The sequence below is a fragment of the Vitis riparia genome, chromosome 14 (assembly GCF_004353265.1).
Source record: "Vitis riparia cultivar Riparia Gloire de Montpellier isolate 1030 chromosome 14, EGFV_Vit.rip_1.0, whole genome shotgun sequence".
Classification (NCBI taxonomy): Eukaryota; Viridiplantae; Streptophyta; class Magnoliopsida; order Vitales; family Vitaceae; genus Vitis; species Vitis riparia.
Window position 1 is genome coordinate 13,907,619 of NC_048444.1, and position 18,983 is coordinate 13,926,601.

Below are 18,983 nucleotides of genomic sequence, written 5' to 3' on the forward strand. Positions count from 1 at the left end.
TAGGAGAAGGAGAGGCTCTCTTTGCTCTTCAAAATGGAGGCTATGCTGGATAATGATTTGGCCCACTGGTTGGTGGGCAATAATTTGTGGGTCCATTGGAGCTTTGGGAAAAGGGAATTGAATGGAATGTTGAAATAAACCCAAATTGATGGATCAATAAAGCTGGTCAATGGGTCACCCACCATTCACATCACAAATCCTTTTCTTAACACAAGCCAAGTGGACTAGTACAGTTGTATGACTAAAAATTGACCAAAAACAAAAAAAAAAGACAAAAAAAAAACATAACTCAGGGTTGCTGTAGGGCTTTGAATAGTCTTTTTCACTTTTGGTGGACGTTCACTAAATAGGCCTAAAAGCAAATTGATTTTGAAAGCAACCATAATTTTGAAAGCATATTGCCTTTTCAAAATAAAAGATATTTTTTACTTTTAAAATAATTTTTTTTATCTAAAAATAGAATATCGCATATAAAAAAAATATAAATTTATTTTATATTTTCAAAAGTTTTGAAATTTGAGATATTAAAAATATTTTAATACTTCAAATTTTTAAATAAAATTAATTTTTTAAAAAAAATATTAGTTGATCATAGCTTTTATATCTTGTATAAAATTTATAACTATTTTTTATTTTAAAAACGAAAAATAAAATGTATGTTAATCAAGCACCTATCCACACTGTTTATTTTTGTGGCAGCTGGAATTCATGGAAAAACTTCGAAAGGCCTGCTTTAAAATGGAAGCATTTTTGTATTCTAACACATGGGAGCCGTGGGATGCATATGTTTGATTAATCCCAGGAAAAGTTTATGAGAAAAAGTCAAGTCATAGGTATGGGTTCCATGTGAGAGAAACGGATCAAAGCAGCTTGCGTAGTCACATGATGGATCTTTCCCGTTTGGCCCTTTCATAGTTGGACCCTGAAAAACATGGTTCCTCATTTGATGTACTCAATAAAGAAGCTGCAAATTGTGGGGCACCATGTGCCTCACAGTTGTCGTTTTCATTATCCATACATCCCTCTTGCAGCTGACGCTCAGAAAAAAAGTATGGGTAAAATAGAATCCATGAATTTCCCCTTCAAACTTGACTTACCAGCTACCCCTTCAACTTAAAACAACCAATGGTGAAGAGCCAGAGCCAGCGTCAGGAGCTTAAGCTTGACTGATTATTGAAGGATGCGGATGCTTAATCTAAACATCCTCAGGTTCTTCTTCAACAAGTGCCTTCTTCTTCTTCTTCTTTTCTCTGTCGTTGTGTTGAGTTGCTTTAGGCCAGCAACATGTGCTCAGCTTCTGCATGCCTCTATACATATTCCATCGATACTCCGTCTTTGTGGAACCAATACATATATGTATGTATAGGGCATACGCTTTTCCATTGGAGCTAATACTTTTGTAGGGTTACAAGTAAGAGAGCTTTTTGGTATATATCTGCTTTTATGATTGTCGTGAAGGAAAAGGTGGGATCTATGTGTGATTGGACCAGTTTTTTCATGAATTTGAGTTGCCATGAAGGAGTTCAGCCCCCTGCTCGGTCTCACATAATTCAAGAAATTTTAATAGTTTGCGAGGAGTGAGAACCATTCACCCGACCACCTCCTTTCCTTTCAGAGTCACTAGTAGCAGAGCCAGCTAATGACGTGAGGGGACAACATCTCAAGAGACAGAAAATAAATTAAAGGCATTTATAATGTAGTTGTAAGAATGGAATTCTTTGTTCATTCGTCCTGGGCATGCATCGTCCACTTTCTCTGAGTTAAGGATGTAAATATTATTATTTATAGAAAAACAAAAAGTTAGAAATTATTAAAAAATTTGAATGAAATAGCTAACATCACCTTTTCTAAGTCTTTGTAGATCTAAACAAACATAAAAGTTACCACGTAAACAAAGAAATCAAACAATATCGATCCCACATAATTCAAGAAATCACTTCCTTTCTTTTCACAGTCATTGGTGATAAAGCTAGTCAACGATGTGATATGACAATATCTCAAGAGATAAAAATAAATGGGAGAATTGTGTTTTGGGCTCAGCTGGGCCCAAAAATTAACAAATGGTCCATATATATTACAGAATTAAGCCCAACACCCAGACAAAGTCTCAAAATTGATAAGAAGGCTATACAATTTATAATATGCCGAAAATGCCCTTTGGTTGGCCAATGTAAAAAAAAAACAAAATCCACGTTGGATTTGCAATTCGTTTTCCCCAAAATTGAGAGGCGTTTTCACATTCCTGAGTGTTTCCCTCGTTCCCGCCCAAAGAATGCCCTAATCCTCTCTTCATCTGGAGTTTGCTGACCATCCGATTAAAAACAAAATCGACGTTGGATTTCCATTTCGTTTTCCCCAAAATTGAGAGGCGTTTTCACATTCCTGAGTGTTCCCTCGTTTCCGCCCAAAGAATGCCCTAATCCTATCTTCATTTGGAGTTTCCCGGCCATTCGATTTTAGGTGTAGACGGTGAAGTTTTTCATCTCTATCAACCCATTGGTGTCGACGATCACCACCGGATTTGGGTTCCGTGGCGAAGTAGTTGATAGTTGAGGTTAGTAGGTTCAGGAATTTCAGTTTATGCTTCATTTCGGCTATCCCGACCATTTCATTTCAGCCCAAATACATTGCCCTAATTTATCTGGTGATTTCAGTGTGCCATTAATCCCCACCATTGGTGTCGTCCTGTGCTGAGCATTGAGGAGGGAGCTTCTCTGACCATAAGGTAAAGTAGTATTTTTTTAAGCTTAAAGCTTAAACCCCGTAACTGGCTCTAAGACATGGCGTGGGTTATGGTGTTTTTAAGACATGACTCACAGTTTGAAATAGTGAGGATCCTCATGGGCTAATTGCATCTGCATGTCGTGGTATCAAAAAAGTTTTTGTTTAGATAATTATGTTTGTGTTCGATTTACATGATTGATAGCCTTGACATGGAAAAATCACTTCTTTTTATTAAACTGTGATGTCACCATGATTCACTTGTTTCTCCATCAATATGAGAACCCTCGATTGCCATTCATGATAATTGTGATGATGAAGACGACATAAAAATATATTTTGATTTTCCTTGCATTTTACTTGGTTCACTTATGTTTGTTTGGTTTAGCATTGCATATTGAATTGAAAAGTTAGTTTTATAGGTGCAATTTTATTCTAATATATGATAAGTAAATGCAAATAGATTTTCTTGTTGCAACATATTTTTCCTCCTTTCGTTCAAATTATATCATTGAGCATTATATTTACTTCCTCGTGTGGCAGTCTAGTTTAGTACGCTAGTTCGCCTGTTACCTATTTTCGAAAAAAACCCAAGTTCTTTGAACCCTATAGTATGAGATATTGTGGGATACCTAGTATGTGTAGATAGATTATCATTTCGAACTTCATGAAATCTGTAGCTAACATGAATATAAATGTGAAATAAAGAAACAGATCAGTTCAAAGACAGTTTAACGAGCCTTAATTCTATTTTTGAAATCCAAAATTAAGGGAGTCAATACATAAGAAACCAATTAAGGGATTTCTCGTTGAAATCCAGAATGGTTTCCAACAATCATTGTAGTGGCCAAATACCTCTTTCCATGTTTACTATTCACAATTGCTAAATATCAAACGCATGCAACTCAATATTATTTTCAGCATACAATTGAACCAAATTGAAATTAAGTTAAATTTGAAGTTGTCTATTGAGTATGAGCCAAACACTAATGACATTGGCATGATCTGTCCATTTATAAGTCTGAAAAGTAATTGTGATGTTCCTATTGGGATCTAGAGGGTCATAGCAATCTGCAAAAAATAGAGAAAGAGTCAACCAACCAGTTAAAAATAGAATAAGTGAAGTAACATTTGGAAAAGTATATGCATAAATGATGCGTGATAATCTGGACATGGCGACTAGTAATAGTGTGAACTTCAAAGCAAAAGGCCAGATGAGAGAAAATATGAAGGCCATTTTCTGTAATATGCATAATTGTTTGGTCTATAATATGATATTTGTGCTATGTTTGTATAGGTTAATGGACGCAAGTAATAGGATATATTGTTACATTTTCGTGGGTGGCAAACTTGTCCAAAAAAATGATGGGCAATGGGAATACTTGGGTGGAAGAAGCAAAGGTATTCACATATATAAAGGAATGGCATTTGAATTCACCAAAAAATCATAAAGAAATTCGACATTTCCCTTGACGTGATGAAGATGCACTACACGCTGAAGTTCAATCCCAGAGTCATCCAAGATTTAGAAGATGAGGATGATTTGGATAACGTGGTTTCCCACAGTGATGACTTTGCAAATGTATACCTAGTAGACTTACCCTCTGTGGAAGCCATTGAAGCAAATATCCTGAATTCACAGTTGGCATTTCGGTAATGGACTTTAACATCAATGTTTATTTAAAATATTGTGAATATCAATTTTACGCATCACGTAGTCTAATTATGTTAATATATGTCAATGCAGAGATCCACCTATCACGTTCCCGTCCTCTAATGCATCATGCGATCCAATTCCTAAAACTATGATGCTATCAAGAGGTTTTGCGTCGCGTTCTGCAGATACTGAGTACATCCCTTTGGAATCGATTCGTTTTCGTGAGGCAATATTAGGGTCGGGACATACATTTAAAAATGCCGAGGAGTTTCGCAATGCAATTTACCAGATGTCATTAGGTGAAAGGTATGAATACAAGTACAAGAAAATTCCCTTACGCATATGTCTGTCAAGTGTTCGGTTGATGGTTGTCCTTGGAAGATAACAGCTCATGCTGTCGAGGGAAATGTCATCTTGCGAGTTCATACTTACCAAGTGAATCATAATCATATAGCTCAGGATGAGTGTTCATCTAAGGTGAAGGTTTCTTCAAAGAGAGGTGCGGTTGTTGTTGAAGATGTGTTTAGAACCACTCTAGACTATCTTCCCTGTCAAATCTGTAAGGATTTTGAACGCGATCATGGGGTTCAATTGACATATAACCAAGCATGGCACCTTAAAGAGAAGGCAAAAGAGCGCATATATGGAGTACCACGCGACTCTTACACGTTTCTCCCTTGGTTATGCCATAGGCTAAGAGAAATAAACCCGGACACAATTGCGGAGTACACTTCCCAAGAAGGTCACTTCATGCAATTGTTCATTGCCCATGCATTTTCAATTCAAGGGTTCATCATGGGGTGTCGACTTGTATTGGCTATTGATTCTTGCCACCTAAGCGGTCCATATAAGGGAGCTCTTTTGTCTCCCATTGCATATGATGCAGATGATGGAATGTTCCCTCTAGCCCTTGGTGTGGTAAGTTCAGAAAATTATGAGGACTGGTATTGGTTTTTGGATAAATTAAAGGGGGTATTAGATGGTAAAGAAGTTGTTATTATATCAGATAGACATTAGGGAATCTTGCGTAGTGTTTCCGAGTTGTTTGGGACAGGAAATCATGCATATTGTTATCGACATGTGAAGGAAAACTTCTCTAGCTTTTTCAATAAGCAAAACATTTGAGGAAAGAAAGGGAAAGAAGATGCTTTGCTACTTTTGGACAGCATTGTGTATGCTAGGTTGGAAATAGACTACAATGAGGCATTTGAAAAACTTGTGCGCTTCAATGAGAACCTAGCAAAATGGGTTGCAGAAAACAATCCCGAACATTGGGCAATGTCAAAGTTTCTTAAAAAGCGATGGGATAAAATGACAACTAACATTGCAGAGGCGTTCAATGCATGGTTAAGAGAAGAGTGTCACCAAACAATTTATACTTTATTGTTAATGCACATGGATAAACTTGTAGCCATGTTGGACACCCATATGCGTGGTACACAAAAGTGGAAGAGCGTGGTCGGACTGAAAACTGAAGAGAAGTTAATGTCAAATATCATGAGGTCTGGTCCGATTAATGTGCTACCCTATTTGGGAGGGACGTTTAAGGTGTTTACTGGAGAGGTTTATTTGGTTGTCGATATGAATCAACGTACGTGTACTTGCATGACATGGAAAATGTCCGGTTTTCCATGTGCACACGTATGTGTTGTCATCCGCACACTGAGACACGACGTGTATGACTATATTGACCCATGTTTTCATGTCTCCATGCAAGATTTGATTTACTCGAGTCAGTTTCAACCATTACCAACACACAACATGCCGAAACTTTGTGATGATGGGAGTTTGCAAGATTGCGTGGGCAACTCCTTTCCTGCTTTCCAACCCCCTCATGTGAGACGTTCTCCAGGAATACCCCGACAAAGGCACATTGAATCACAGTTTTGTCATAAGAGACCAATTCATTGCTCTCGATGCAATGAAATAGGTCACAACCGCTCTAAATGTAATAATCCGTTGCCGTGACATTTGCATTTTATTTGGTTGTACAATTTCCTCATTTTGTATCATTCCATATATTATGTTGTATGGTATATGGTATGGGGTTGTTGATTCTCGTTTTTATGTATTGCCCTATTTATAGGCACGATGCACTATTTTGGAAATTTTCTTATTTAGAGTTTGCTTTCAGTAACCAACTTAATTGAAAGTGCACTTTGAATGTGGTTTCGTTTTAGTTGTTATTTAATTCCATCTCTGTGTCTACATTATCGAGCATTTCTTATTTGGAGCCTCATTAAGGATGACAATTTCTGTTACATTATTTTACATATTGGGGTGACAAATTTTTTTTCTTCAATAAAGCGAGACTTCCCCTATATTTATTTCCAAGTTGTGAATTAGTCCTCTTATCGCATTATGTTCTTGTTGCACCTATTTCAATGTGCCATCAATTTCTAAGACGTCATAAAAATTGTCTTTCAATTTGTCCTCAATTAGATATACTTGTTACACACGTTGTCCATATGGTTATTATCTAGTAATTTATCTGGTTGCTGGTTGGATAATCGATCATACACGTGTTTGCTTCCAAACTGTAAGCGTTTTCCTAAAATGTCATATTGTTATGTATTTCATTTATTTTTTCCTTACAACTATGATTATGGAACACCATTACCAAATTAATCAAACAGATTAATTGTCGAAATAGTCAATTGACCTTTCCCTTTATTATTAGTTTCTCCAGGTCATCAATAACTGCTATAACACCCATTTCTAGGTGCTCGTTCTTCCAAGGTTGAAGCTTACAACAATCATTTCATTCTTCTATGGCCACTACGGAGGTGATGCATTCTTTCTTGTTTTTAAATATTGATAACTTATTTCGGATACTTCATATTTTGATCAACTTACGACCTATAGTTGTTTTTGATGTTAAAGATTGGATTACATAAACATCCAATCGTAAATTATGAATCCACATGAATATGTTTGTTTGTTCATTCAATTTTATTGCTTTATTCACTACGTTTACGTATTCCTATTGATGTTAATTTTTTCATATATAAAATTCATGTGTAAACTACTACTGACCTCCAACCATTTCAATGCAGTCCACCAGATTGTACACACGTTGTTCATCTTCAAGGTTTCAAAACTATGCAACAGGCTCCCAGCTCAGAAATTGGACGTGGTTCGAGACCTTCAGTTTGGAGGTCTTCTTCACTTAAATTGCAAGGAGATACGGCATAATATCTGTATATGGCTGATTGCCCATTTTAACGTTGGCTTCAGACGCATTGACATTACATCCCATAAAAGGTATGATCTAACAGCTGCTGATGTCGGCCTTGTCTTTGGCCTCCCGATGATTGGACGGATTCTACATATTGCTACTACCCCGTCTAGTCATCCGTTCGGTACCCTCAACACATGTGAGGAGAGACTCCTCAACTTACCTATTGGGGAGGAGTTTCGTAGATGCTTCATTTACTACACTTGTGCGACGCTATTAGCCCCCACCTCAAGGATTGATGGATGCCGAAACTTGTGGCATACCATCCATGAAGATGGTTTCAGAAATGATGTTAATTGGGGCCAATTTGTTGTTGACCAGCTTGTGGAGGATGACAGTGGACCGACAAGTAGTCATGTACGCTAAAACTACTTGTTACTTTACGCATTCAATCCATCTGAATCACATTACAATTTGGTTATCATTGCTATATTGTTAATAACTGCTAATCAATTTTCTTTTAACTAGTTTGAAATTAAATTTGCCTATGCCAATTCGTTAACATGTGACAGGAAATCTTGGAAAAGTACTATGCAGCCGAACGCGCAATAAATTCTTATCAAAAGGGCATTTAGCAGCAGCTTGGCATCATGCGTGGTCTGATCCATAGATTGGATGCTTGAAGAGAAATAAGTGTACATTCCCCTACTGCTGGTCACTCGGGCTATGCAGCGGATGACTTTCCCAAGGCCGCGCATGATTCACCCTCTGCCCGATATGACATGCCATTCCATTGCACCGAAGAAGTACCAGACACTCCTATTCGGCATCCACCTATTATTGGTAACATTTTGGGGCACATTCATTACTGCATTAGTAAATACAAAATATGTCAAATTGTACTGGGTTCAGTTAACTAATCTGTTGATACTCCAAACAAATAGCCGATGACGAAGTAGTCGTCTGTGACCCCTTACCTTTGTGTTCTATGACTGTGGCCCGATCCCATAGCATTGGGAGGCAACGGAGAGTGCGTCGGATGGCTCCCAATCTATTGTCACCATTCATAACGTAGGCACAAACCCGACATTTTGCCATCAAGATGGACCTAAAAGAGGCAGTTGCAACTGTATTTGATGGGGACTTGGACTCAAGGCATGTTATATCATATACTACTCCAATTTCAAGTGTTTCCACATGCAACAAATGGTATTACCCTAACATATATGGTTTTGTTGGCAGCGAGGAGCTTGTTTCAATGCATGACACAAGTTTAACCAGAGGCAACCTCGCGTCTTTCCAAGGAGACTGTTGGATTAGCAATGATGTTAATATTTCAATTTGTCCACTAGTTTGCATTATTTTTAATTTTAATGTGATGTAACATCTTCTCATTAGTCAATCTGAATATTGATTACATTTTAATCATTTCTTCTTTTAGGTCGTGGATGCATTTTGCCGAATGTTGCAATTCGACGATGAATCAAGGACAAAACTATTTCTCTCCCCCTACATAGCTGTAATGAATGCTTTTAATGGCCACTACATCTGAATTTCCCTTGTTCTGATAACATGTCCACACGTTTGCACATGTTTCCATGCATTAAGTACTTTCATCTGATATACAGGAAATGGTGATGCGTTCCAACGCAAAACATTTAACGCACGATGCAATTCTTGCGCGTTTTGATCCATATATGTATGCCTTTGATGGTTCGTATCAAAATGTTACTCAGGTCAGAGTTGCATTCCAATGTTTTATGTTTTTCACTTCTGATCTCCTTGACCCATTATATGTTCTAATCCATTATATGTGGCATCATTGATTACTACTCAAAAAGTGCTATTTTATAGCTTGTAATTAACCCTTTTCAACACTTTTGAGTAGTATTTATTGTCTTTTAACCCAATTAACATGTTAAGGACCCTTGCAATCAATTCTAATCAAATTGTGTTAAGTTTTGGTGTTTTGATAGCTTTTTGATCACCAAAGCAATCCGAGATTGAGGAGAGTTATTTGAAATCCTTGGCAAAGCAATGGGAAGCTCAGAAACATGAAGAACCAAAGCTTTGAAGTCCTTTGCCATAAACAAATCCGGAATGCAAGGAGGGGAAGCAAAGAGAAATCTGTCATGAAGTATTCTTGATGACAGTCATGTCAGCCACTTTTGGAGCACCTTCTGAAGTCTAATTTATGCATACTATATGTCATTTGAAAGCTTAGGAAGTCAACAATCCAATGCTTCAAACCGTGTACGATTTGGAGCTGAAATGAGGAAGTTACAACCTTTGGAAGACAACTGCTCCAAGCTGAAGGAAGGATTCAGCAAAGTGCTGCGAAATCACCCTTTTGTTGCGAAATGATTTCGCAGCCTTTTTGCACAGTGCTATGGATTTCCCCTGAAGTTTCACGACGCGATGGAAGCCAAACACCACAAGATGAAAGCCAACTTCGCAGCGCTGCGGAACCAGCCTTTTGCTGCGAAGTGATTTCGTAGCCCTTTTTGTGCGTCTGCGAAATCTCGCAGACCTCGTTTTCACCTGCGAAATGGTCCTTAGTGCTTCCCGATATTTGTGACCGACACTTTGAGATATTTTTCTTCAGATTTTTGTGTCTAAATTTCCATTTTCTCCTTGTATTCAACCACTCATGTAATTCTTTAGCTAGGAAGTATCCAAGGAAGGGTAAATTACCTTCCTATATAAACTCTCTTGTAAACACAAAAAGAGACTCTCACGGAGCTTCTTCCAGGAGATCCATTATAGATATATCATATATGTAATCGACGAACAGGGCACTTGCTCTGTTTCTTCTTCATATTTTTGTTTTCTTGTTCTTTTTCTTTCTAGCCAATCAAACTCTAAGGATTTTTCCTCAGAGGATGAGAGGCTAGGCTCTTTGTCTCTTGGAGTGAAGAAATCCGGGTAAGTTTTCTCATGCATAAATTGGAAGTTTTGTTGTTTTAGTTTTTAATGAAGAGAAAGTGTGACCCGTTAATGGTTTTTATCTTTTTAGTTAACTTAAAACGTCTTTAAATCACCTGGGCCAACACTTGGTAAGGCAAGTGATCTCCGTCCATGGAGATGCACTAGTTTACCTATTGCGAGCCTCTGGGAGGTGACTTGAAAGTAGGATTTTCTAGAATAGCCAACACTTGGTAAGCTTTTGGACTCCAAGGAGACATCCATTAGTTATCTCTTGCGAGCTTTTGACGGGTAATCCAAGGTTAAAGATCACCTTGAATGACAAGTGATAGGTGAGAGGTATGAGCCATTGCAAGGTGCATCAGTGAGAGAGATTTAGTGTTTGAACCCATTAATGGGAAACATCTGTACAACACCGGTTGGAGAAGGAACTATATGTTAATTCTCTAATGCGAGGAAAAGAAACAAGTGACCGGAACTCCCTTTTTTTATGAGGAATCCGAGCCTAGTGATCTGAAACTCCAAGAAACACTTTTCTTTTCTAAGTAAAATCAGTTACTATTTTTTGTTAGCTTAAAACCAATCCTTTTTCCACCAAAGTTTATGTTTTCTTTTATAGTTAACCTTGAATTGAAAAGGCACCAATTCAGCTTTGAAATATCAGTTGTGAAGTGAAAACCCATCCCAGTGAAAGATCCTAGAGCCACTATGCTATAGTATCTTTGTCTTTGCTACCCTAGTATATGGTGTAATAAGTTATAAATTTTGTTGATTACTCCCTCAATTAAGGAGCACCAGCTGGACACGAATCAGCTGAGACACCAATTAGGCATGAATCAAATGGCGCCGTTGCCGGGGATGGTGCCACTTTGCAGTGATATGATCTTTTGAGAACACTTGTGATCTTCATCACAAGTTTGGTGACTTTTCTTTTCCTTTTACTAACTCTTTTTATTTCTTATTGTTCATATTTTAGTATACCTTTTATTTAGTTTTTAGTTTACCTTAATTTTTTTTTTCTTTGAATTGTTTTTCTTTTGTTTTCTCTGTTTTTAATTCACAAATTGCTAGTTGTGCATGCCATATTGAATACCATAGCAGAGGAAGCCATGAACTTCATGAGTTATGTGGCTGAATTTTCAAGAGAATGGGGTGAACCAAATGCTAGAGATATGGGAAGAATGACGTCTCAACCTAAAGCTAAGGGTGAGATGTATATTTTGAATGACGGCATGGACATGAAGGCAGAGATTGCAGCTATGGAAAGGAGATTGGATGAGCTAGAAATGAGGAACATGCAAGAAGTGCAAGCCATCTCTCAGACACCATTGCAAGCTATGCCTTGTGCCATTTGTCTATCTTATGAGCACTTGGTGAAGGAGTGTCCTACCATTCCAGTGGAGAGGGAAATGTTTGGTGATTGCAACACCTACAATTCCAATTGGAGGGACCATCCAAATTTCTCTTGGAAACCACATCCACCTCAGTATCAGCAACCTGCTCAAGCACCACAACAAGCCTCGAACCTTGAACAAGCTATGGTAAATCTTAGCAAGGTCATTGGAGACTTTGTTGGAGCTCAAAAATCCATCAATGCTCAGCTCAGTCAAAGAATTGACAATGTAGAGAGTTCATTGAACAAAAAGATGGATGAAGTGCAACATGATCTATCTCAAAAGATAGATAATCTCCAAGATTCAATCTCAAGGTTTGCCAACCTCAACACAGTGCAAGAGAAAGAAAACTTTCCTTCTGAACCTTATCAAAATTCCAAGGGCATCCATGAAATGGAGGCTCAAAAGGGAGAATCTTCAATGGTGAAGGAAGTTAAAACGGTTATCACTTTGAGTGGTAAAGAGGTTGATCTGCCCACATGCAAGTTAGAGCATAAGGTAAAGAGTGAAACAGAGAAAGAAAAGAGGGAGGAAATCAAAGGAAAGAGAAAAGGGAAAAGCATAGAGAAAGATGACTATGATCTAAGTATAGATGAAAAATCACAGAGGATAGTCATCAAGGAAGAAATGATGAAACACATGCCTCCACCTTTTCTCCAAGCTTTGTATGGAAAAATCATACAAACCAAGTCTCAAGTGAAGGATGCTAACTTCATATGGGATCCGGGTAAGCTGAGTCAAGATCAAAATTTTTTGATGGACTTAGTCTTTTTAAAGACTAGCTAGTCCATAGCTTTTTGTTTTATTTTTTACTTGTTTTAATTTTGATTTCAATGTTTTAATTTAGATTTAAATGCTTTAATTTTGATTTTAATGCTTTAATTCTACTTTGTTGTGATGTAATATAGGTTTTTGAATGATCTCAAGTGGGAGAAAATGCAAAGGAAGAAATTGGGAAGAAATCGGAGCAAAAACAGAGCAAAAACAGGGGAGAAAAAAAGCTCTGCGAGATTTTGCAGCCAAAGAGGAATTCTCTGCGAAAACGACCATTTGTTGCGAAATCAGTTCGCAACACTTTTGAATCCTCTGCGAAAGTTTTTGCAACTGCGAATCCAAGAATGGCACACGAGTGCCACTTCGCAGCACAGGAGCCCCCATTTCGCCGCTGCGAAGTGGGCTGCGAAGTTCTAAAGAGTGAAAAATCCCAATTCCGCAGCAATAACTCCATTTCGCGGGGTGTTTCGCAGCTGCGAAACCGATTTTTGGCACACGAGTGCCATTTGGAAGCCCTGTATACTCATTTCGCAGCTGCGAAATGGCTGCGAAACCTCCACACCTTAAAATCCTTCAGCGCGCACACCATGAACAGACATGTCACAGCCGCACCCCCATTTCGGAAACTATTGGACACATTTTGATCACTTTCTGAAGTTCATTTCATGCATACCATATATCTTTTGAAATCTTGGGAAGTCAGGAGTCCATAGCTTCAAATAGTGCTCGATTTGGATTTGAAACGGAAAATTTATGGTTGTTTGAAGATGACTGTGCAAACCATGAGCGGAAATGTCGCACCTCCATTTCGCTACTGTTGGACACATTTTTGAAGCACTTCTTGGAGCTCAAATTATGCATACCATATCTCGTTTCAAAGCTTGGGAAGTCAGAAGTCCAGCGCTTCAAATAGTATGTGATTTGGAGGTGAAATCAAGAAGTTATGGCCGTTTGAAGACGAGCGCGCAAAGCTGAGCAGGAATTTTACAGTCGAGACGCCATTTGGAAGGGTGTTTCGCAGCTGCGAAGCCAACTTTTGGCACACGAGTGCCATTCCGCGGTACAGTGACCCCAATTTCGCAGCTGCAAAACGGCTGCGAACCACCAAAGCATGAAAGATCCCATTTCCGCAGAGAAAGCTCCATTTCGCAGAGGATTTCGAAGCTGCAAAACCAACTTTTGGCACACGAGTGCCATTTTTGCAGCACAGTGACCCTTATTTCGCAGCTGCAAAACGGCCGCGAAGCATAAAAACTCCCAATTTCGCAGGATATTTCAAAGCTGCGAAATGGCTGCGAACGTAAAAACTTCCAATTTCGCAGCCAAAGCTCCATTTCGCAGGGCACTTTTGGGCTGCGAAATCACTTTTGAGCTTCGAAATGGTTATAAAATGATCTCCAAGCTGCGAAATGGCTGCGAAATCACCTCCAAGCTTCAAAATGGCTGCGAAATCACTTCCAAGCGTCGAAATGGCCTTCAAATTGTGAAATTGACTTGCAAAATGGATGGAAGTTTGCAAAAACACCTTGCAAAGCCAAGGGAAGTTGCTAAAATGCCAACAAAGCCCCACACACCAGCTGAGTACCCTTTGGAACTCATGAACAACCACCTTTCTCCATTTCAGCCATGGCCAAGACTAGAGGAAAGCCCCGCGCACCCTGAGATCACACACATGAAGCCTCTCACTCCATATCTGACCTTCTTAAACCATCAGAGCCCATAGCTCCAGCTGAGAGCTCCAACTGAGGAGACTATGCCACCTAAGGAGACTACCAAAGCAGAGGTTGAAGTCCTGATCCAACCCACTCAAAAGGCCACCACAGATGCATTAGCTCTATATGACCCTACCATTACTTGATCATCTTTTCATTTTTTGTATTTACATATTAGTATAGATAATTCCATGTTTTGATGTTTTATATTGGATGTATTACTGATGATACATCATACATAGACATCATTTTTGTTTAAACGTGGCATTTTTCTATTTCCTCTACTCACTAACTCTTATGTTTTTTTTTGAAACATGTGGTTTCTCCTATACGACTCAGACTTCATGTCACTAAGGAGGTACCACTTCCTCCCTATTTTTTTTCAATTGTTTTTGTCACATTGAGGACAATGTTCAACTTGGTTGGGGGGAGAGTTGAGGAAGTAAGTATTGCTATTAATGCTAAGTTATTTTGGTAATTTAGTTGCTTTTTGTTTAATTTTTTTTTAAGTTTTTATTCTACTCTCCATGGTTATTAAGGAAAAATTTTCAAAATGAAAAGGGAGAAATTGAATTTTTGTCTTTTTACTTGACTTAGAGTTTGTATTATGCTTACTAAAGTTGATGAATTGTTGAAACATCTATTGAATTCAACCTCAGTTCTTCCACTTTAAGCTATCCACACACCGTGCACACTAGGTTCCGATTATAAGATGAAAAACTATTTCCCTCTTGACTTAGGAAAATTTTAGACTTGGTACCTTTGACCTCATTTAATAGTGTTGGGACACCTTATGAAAGGCCAATGAGCCTTTGAAAAAAAAAAAAGAAAAAAAGAAAAAATGTTTACTTGCCTTGAAACCCGAGCAAGGTCTGAGGGGTATATGGTGAAAATCTTTGAAGCCTGGTGCCCTAAGCCTTAATTGGTTGGGAGTCACCGACCTCAATGCTCGTTATAAGGGTGGATAGGTGGAGTTTAACATACTGTAGGTGCTTGGGTATTAAAATTCATTCTCAAAAGTCCGGGATGAAATCCGAGGAGTTAGTGGTTGAAAAATCCTTAAAGCTTGATGCCCTAAACCTTAATTAGTTGGGAGTCATCGATGGACCCTCGTTACATGGACAATTTAGAAAAGAATGCCTTTAAGCTTTGCACTCCTACAAGAAAAAAAAAATTGTGAAAGAAAAGAGATGCGTTCTTAGCCTATTGGAGGTTGATTAGTTTGCTAAGCTTTGAAAAGAACTAGGTTGAGGGGAGAGATTAGTTTGACATACTATATCCGGAAACTAATAAATAACACAGATTTTTGTGGAAGAGTAAGGTTTGGTCCTTTGGAAGTGGAAATGATTTTAAAGCTTAAATTTACATAATGCCTACTCTTTATGAATTGTGACTAGGCAAATTATTTGATAGCTTCTATTGAAGTTTGAGTTTTATTTCTTTACTGTTCCATGTGAAAGTTAGATCAGTCATGCCACTTAAACATTTTTTGAAGTGATCAGCATGATGTTGTAAATTATGGTACTTTTATTTTATTTTTCTCTCCTTCATTGCTAAGGGACTAGCAATATGTCGGTTGGGGGGGAGTGATTACTACTCAAAAAGTGCTATTTTATAGCTTGTAATTAACCCTTTTCAACACTTTTGAGTAGTAGTTATTGTCTTTAAACCCAATTAACATGTTAAGGACCCTTCATAGCTTTTTGATCACCAAAGCAATCCGAGATTGAGGAAAGTTATTTGAAATCCTTGGCAAAGCAATGGGAAGCTCAGAAACATGAAGAACCAAAGCTTTGAAGTCCTTTGCCATAAACAAATCCGGAATGCAAGGAGGGGAAGCAAAGAGAAATATGTCATGAAGTATTCTTGATGACAGTCATGTCAGCCACTTTTGGAGCACTTTCTAAAGTCCAATTTATGCATGCTATATGTCATTTGAAAGCATAGGAAGTCAACAATCCAATGCTTCAAATCGTGTACGATTTGGAGCTGAAATGAGGAAGTTACAGCCTTTGGAAGACAACTGCTCCAAGTTGAAGGAAGGATTCAGCAAAGTGCTGCGAAATCACCCTTTTGTTGCGAAATGATTTCGCAGCCTTTTTGCACAGTGCTATGGATTTCCCCTGAAGTTTCACGTCAAGTTGGAAGCCGATAGCCACAAGCTGGAAGACCACTTCGCAGCGGTGCGAAATTAACCGTTTGCTGCGAAGAAATTTCGCAGCCCTTTTTGTGCGTCTGCGAAATCTCGCAGACCTCGTTTTCACCTGCGAAATGGTCCTTAGTGCTTCCCGATATTTGTAACCGACACTTGGAGATATTTTTATTCAGATTTTTGTTGTCTAAATCCCCATTTTCTCCTTGTAACCCACCAATTATAGGATTCCTTAGTTATTAAGTTTGGAAAAGGGGTGAATAACCTCAGATATTTTGTTTTGTAATTTTCTTTATATATATCTCTCGAGAGCTTGTTCTTGAAGGGAACGGTGGTTATGACGCATCTTTTGTACAAATTTGCAAGGAAGTAAAATACAGAGCACTTGCTCTGTTTTTCTTATATATTCTTGTTTTCTCATTTTCATTTTCTTGCTAGCCAATCAAACTCTGAGGATTTTTCTCAGAGGATGAGAGGCTAGGCTCTTTGTCTCTTGGAGTGAAGAAAGCCGGGTAAGTTCCCTCATGCATAAATTGGAAGTTTTGTTGTTTTAATTTTTAATGAAGAGAAAGTGTGACCCGTTAATGGTTTTTTTCTTTTTAGTTAACTTAAAACGCCTTTAAATCACCTGGGCCAACACTTGGTAAGGCAAGTGATCTCCATCCATGGAGATGCACTAGTTTACCCCTTGCGAGCCTCTGGGAGGTGACTTGAAGGTAGGATTTTCTAGAATTGCCAACACTTGGTAAGCTTTTGGACTCCAAGGAGACATCCATTAGTTATCTCTTGCGAGCTTTTGACGGGTAATCCAAGGTTAAAGATCACCTTGAATGGCAAGTGCTAGGTGAGAGGTATGAGCCATTGCAAGGTGCATCAGTGAGAGGGATTTAGTGTTTGAACCCATTAATGGGAAGCATCTGTACAACACCGGTTGGAGAAGGAACTATATGTTAATTCTCTAATGCGAGAAAAAGAAACAAGTGATCGGAACTCTCCTTTTTGTATGAGGAATCTGAGCCTAGTGATCTGAAACTCCAAGAAACACTTTTCTTTGTAAGTAAAATTAGTTACTATTTTTGGTTAGCTTAAAACCAACCTTTTCCACCAAAGATTATGTTTTCTTTTAAAGCTAACCTTGAAATGAAAAGGCACCAATTCAGCTTTGAATTAATATCATTTGTGAAGTGAAAACCCATCCCAGTGAACGATCCTAGAGCCACTATGCTATAGTAGCTTTTTCTTTGCTACCCTAGTATATGGTGTAATAGGTTATAAATTTTGTTGATTAATCCCTCAATCAAGGAGCACCAGTTGGACACGAATCAGCTGAAACACCAATTAGGCATGAATCAATCATGCAGGTCTACTTACCGGTCCTTTTCAAAATCCATTGGACACTTTATGTCTATGACTTGCATAACAAACGAATCCAGCTCTTGGATTCTCGGCCTGGAAGAAAAAGGAGTTGTATGAGTGGAATACAACAAAATTTGGTAAGGTACCTTCTACTCCCCCGATATTTGTTGCATTGTACATCATATTGTAAGTTTGAATGTCAATTACTTTGCTTGTTTAAGGCCAAGGTTGTTCTATTGCTTGTTGCCAACAAGAAAGAAATGGTTGCTGTAGACTTGAACATGTACAGTTTTGTCATGCCAGACGTACCATGCCAACCAAATGAGTTAGTGTTTACCACAATTAAGTTTAATTTGATTTCATAGCATTTTCCAAATATTATACTTCCCATGTCACGCATATTAAGTTCTTACACATTACTCTTTGTGTTAGCAATGACTGCGGCGTTTTTATTATGAAATTCATGGCCAATTGGTCCAATGGGGGACTCTCCAAATCCATCGATGTGGTATGTACATATAGGCTTTCGCTATGCCATCATTTATATAAAAATTGCATAGCATCGGCAACTTATTTAACCTTTCCTTATATGTATTTTAAACATGAATGAGTGCAGGCCAAGATTAAGAAGTATAGATTGAAGCTACTGGGCAGATTATTGCTTTCATCACATAATGCACATCGGCATCGATTTATGGCAGTTTGAGTTACACTTTTCAATAGGATGTGACGAGGATTTTTAAAGATGATTGTACATTATACAGGAAAAACCAACTCCTGACATTGTATTGCAAATATTATGGCTTATATATTTAATGAAGGTTCTGATGAAGTCGCATTTTCCCTCACTCTCTCAAAACATCTAATAAAAGGCACCACCATTACAAACTATAAAAAACCTATGCATCAACTCTCTCGTACATAGCGTTCACAATTTATTCAGTACAGTGAAGGTGTATATATGGCGACCCCACGAACCGTCCAATGACCTTGCTTTAACCATTTAATTGCATTCCCCTTCTAACAAAACATACCAATATTTGACAAATAAAAAACAACTGGTCGAGTGCAGGTTTTGGATGAGAGATCATGCAAAACAACCGGTTTTGCACAT

At 38.2% G+C, this 18,983-nt stretch overlaps 1 long non-coding RNA gene across 1 annotated transcript; it reads left to right on the top strand.

Annotated features, from left to right (window-relative positions):
- The first annotated feature begins 18,344 nt into the window (after positions 1 to 18,344).
- LOC117929604 lies at positions 18,345 to 18,715 on the top strand. The gene is made up of 2 exons (XR_004653780.1): positions 18,345 to 18,377; positions 18,486 to 18,715. It is a non-coding gene; the product is annotated as an uncharacterized LOC117929604 (long non-coding RNA).
- The last annotated feature ends 268 nt before the right edge of the window (positions 18,716 to 18,983 follow it).